The sequence below is a fragment of the Austrofundulus limnaeus genome, unplaced genomic scaffold (assembly GCF_001266775.1).
Source record: "Austrofundulus limnaeus strain Quisiro unplaced genomic scaffold, Austrofundulus_limnaeus-1.0 Scaffold463, whole genome shotgun sequence".
In the NCBI taxonomy this organism is placed as follows: Eukaryota; Metazoa; Chordata; class Actinopteri; order Cyprinodontiformes; family Rivulidae; genus Austrofundulus; species Austrofundulus limnaeus.
Window position 1 is genome coordinate 282,597 of NW_013952865.1, and position 3,990 is coordinate 286,586.

A 3,990-nucleotide genomic window follows, 5' to 3' on the forward strand; every position below is an offset into this window, starting at 1 on the left:
GGGCCTCAAATGTTGATCTGGGTAAGAAATAAAGAATACATTTACCTTAAATGAATGATTTATCCCCTTTGCCTAAATTATTTCAAATCAAGTGTGTAACTTTAGGTCTACCATTGGGAGGTTTCTATCTATCTATCTATCTATCTATCTATCTATCTATCTATCTATCTATCTATCTATCTATCTATCTATCTATCTATCTATCTACCTATCTAGTCATTAACTTTTGTGTAAAATTATACTCATGTTTTAAATACATCAAAAACATTTTCCAAAATTTGCTAATATTAAAACAGGCAATGTGCACCATGAGATACACATTTAACATCCTGTAGGGGGTGTGCCGGGGGGATTCACTAATCAGGTTATCATTTATTAAGTCTTGTCTGGTATTAGCATCTATATGATTTAGTTCAGGCTACATGTCAGCTTGATCAGAAAACATCCTGGTCAGTGGATGTGATTCTGCTTCCTTAGGGAGAAGTAATCACATTAGTTATACTATACTTTCAAAAAGAAAACAAAAACCCTACAATTAGGACATTTATCTGGGACTGGACTTGTATAGTGCCTTTATATCCAACCAGGATACTCAAAACACCTTTTTTCTTTTCTTTTTTCTTTTTTTTTTTCTCTGTCTGCTTTTTGCTGTCTGAATCAAATTGCCCCTCGGGGACAATAAAGTTTCAACCTGCTCAGAATTGAACTCTTGTTCTCTACAGCAGGTATGATATGAAATGTTTTAAACATATTCACAGAGCCTGTTTTCCAAACATTTGAACTATCCTTTCAAGTTAAGTTTAGTGCTTGTAGCCATCAATACTTGTATTTTGCTTTTCGTTCCAGACTTTCTCTACTCCACAGCTGTCATCTGTATTCATCACTTCTTGTTTAGTTCATTGTTTCTCTCTGTGTGCATCCCCTCAGGCTCATTAGTGGTTGAGAGAGTACCGGACCACCAGCTGGGCTTCTCTGTTGATTTCCCAGCTCAGGACACACCTTCTGAACACGACCCCCCAGGCTCAGACCATAGCTTTGCCCTTGGAGGTGTCCGGAGCTCTCTGGCTCAGCTCCAGGTGCAGGTAGAAAATCTGAACCCTCTGGCCCAACGCCAACCTGCTCTGACACAGACATGCTAGTGTCCCACTGCCCCGTACGGTCCCAGGACCCCTGCAGAGAGTTTCTCATGCTCTAAAGAATGCCTCTGCAACCAGACCTCAGGCTCATATTGTATCTATCCAGACCTGTCAGCTCAACTTGTAACGTACCAAGCCCTGGATTTTCTCTCCAGGTTGCCTTTTGTTTTTCTATGTAAGAGTGTTTGACTGACCGTAAGCAGCTGTGACAGTGAATGGCCTTGTTCTTAACAGAGCTGACAGCCTTCACATCAGTTTATGTCTTTGGTTCTTAGGATGAATTTTATTTAAGCCCTGGATAGTTTGTGACTCAAACATAATCAAATAAATCTGCCTTATCCGTGGTGCAGCACCAGGAAACAAGTCCAAGTTTAAAAAGTGAAGCCTGATAAAATCTTGTAGCTGGAGTTGTTTAGTCTAACTCAAGGTGTGTTTTGGTTCCTGCTCTGAGGACAAGGACCACTCAGAACAATACAAAGTGTACACATAGAGTAAGTTGTGTCATTCTGATATGAACAAGCTGTTCCAGCTGCAGAAGAATCTCAGCAGAGAGCTATACCAATGTTCTGAGCACACTGGGCCTCATGCAAGAACATGTTCGTATTCTTCTCCTAAATTTCTCTTACTTTTGTTCGTACGAAGGGTTCGTACGAACATGTCATGTCAGATTGAACTCTTCTATCTTCAGGAAAAGTGTGTAAATGAGCTGTGTGAACTGATAAATGGACCTTTTAATAATTGACGTCATCATGCAAATCACGCATGAAATGAACGTTTTGATTGGATGCCGAAATGCTGACTCCGCCCATATACGGAAGTTGGGGGGAAGACCTTGTTGATGAAGGCGAGTTTTAATGTTGATGCTTGGTTTGGGAAAATTGTGGACAACAATGGACAAAATCCCTGAAAAGTGTGCCGCGGATCCGAGAGGACGTCATTGTGAGGCAACTGTCGAGGGGGGACACTGTGTCGAAAAAGACAATCACTGAAAAAAGGACGTTGAAGTCAGAGAGAGCATGCCCAGCAAAGTAAGTTCGTTATTCTTGTTCTTGTCTTATTTTCATCAATCTTTTGACTCAAGCATCAGAGTGAAAGTTTAAATGCCAAATCTAGCTGAACTTTAGACTGGTGGTTATTCTTACATTGTCTATTAGCCGCTATAGCCCAGCATCGAGCCTTCGTACGAGTCATTACTATTCACAGAGTCATGTAAACAAAGCCATTGGATCAATGTCTCACATAAATGTTCATAGCGTCCTTATTTCTTATCCTATCTGTGTAAACTATGGCTTAAATAAAAGCTGAGAAAATTGTTGATGTTGTGATATGTAAAAATAAGTATTGTCCCAAGAGATACATTCATAAGCTTTATAGGAAATTTTCATTATAAGTTTTGCTAATGTATTTGCTACAGCTCAGACTGTATTTGATGGAGAATTTGATGTGAATAAAAATTATATTAATTTAAAGCAATATATCTTACCTGGCTTTTTTTTAAATAATGACAAATTCGGTATGGCTGTAATGAATTTGTTGTTGTGAATTTTCTTGCAGACAAGGAGGTGGCTGCAATCATGTGCCCACACTACTGTTTGAGTTGGAGCAATATCAAGCTTGTAGGGCAGTGGAACTACAAAGTAAACCAACCTGCACCCAGTTGCCTTGTTCATGGAAGGGAAGGGACGAGCACAAAAACGAACTGCCGAACGAACTGCTTGTAGTGTTGGAGCAGCAAATTTTAAAGTGAGTCGAATAATCAGTTATTTTTAATCTATTTGATATTATGCTTATTACACAAATACCCAAACAAGCTATTTGAATTCAGAAACTCAATCACAAACTGTAATAATAAAATTACACTTGATAAAAATAAATTACATATGAACTATTTCATGTTTTAAATATTTTCTACATATTTAATCTCTTGTATATTTCTCAGTCATTATTTTTGATAGACCTGTTTTAACATATTTGTATGAACTTATTGATGACATAAATGACATTTTTTATGCAGGTGTCGTTTAAGGCATGAGATCGGCATGGAGGTCTCCTGGAAAACGTTGAACAGCCTGGCTTTTGACCCATGATGTCCTGACGACCGGAATGAAAACACAACTGCAGATCTTCATAAGGACGTTTGGAGCGTGGAACCGTCTTTGCCATTTTGCAGGTTGGTGTTGTATACTTTAAAAAGCCAATAACACTTAGTTTAAGTTTTTTTGAACTTCTTTTATTTTTGCCTTTGTTTTCACATTTCATGCATTGTTGGATTTCAAGTGTCGTGCCTCTGGTTGCTGTGCCAGATCCTGACCCTCAACCAGATGATGCTGCTGACGACCTAGGTCCGAGTCCAGTCTCCATGGACACCATCAGAGAGGCCTGCAAGAAGTTCAAGCATCTTTAAATGTCACACAAGCAGAAGCTGATCTGATTGAAGCACAAACACGCAAGCAGAGCTCAAGTGAAGAATGGTTTCAAGAATGTTTCTTGAAAAAATGTGAAGTTCTGCTGCTGTTTCTTCACACTGTTATGTTTTTTTCTTTAGGAAAATGTTTTTGATAAAATTAAAAGCTGCCTTGTCAAAATGCTTTAATTATTTCCATTGTATTTTAAAGTTCAGTTTTGGAACAAGAACAGTTACTGTTTGACAAAATAAATGAAGTGAGTGACCAAAGTCATAATAAATGGAGCTAAAGTGTTACCTGCTTGGAAGAGAGTCAGGTAAGCACAGCTGTGTCTGATGTCTTGAAGGATCGGGAGTGGGACCGTCTCAACATGCTCTGCTGAACCAATAGCTGAAGTTCTGCTGTATGCATGATCCAGCTGCTGGAGGTCAGTAGCTGCTGGTAAAAAA

General features: G+C 38.9%; 1 long non-coding RNA gene across 1 annotated transcript; it reads left to right on the forward strand.

Annotated features, from left to right (window-relative positions):
• The first annotated feature begins 1,845 nt into the window (after positions 1 to 1,845).
• Positions 1,846 to 3,609, forward strand: LOC106529750 (uncharacterized). Its single transcript, XR_001311675.1, has 4 exons — positions 1,846 to 2,164; positions 2,691 to 2,879; positions 3,151 to 3,306; positions 3,440 to 3,609. It is a non-coding gene; the product is annotated as an uncharacterized LOC106529750 (long non-coding RNA).
• Positions 3,610 to 3,990: the final 381 nt, after the last annotated feature.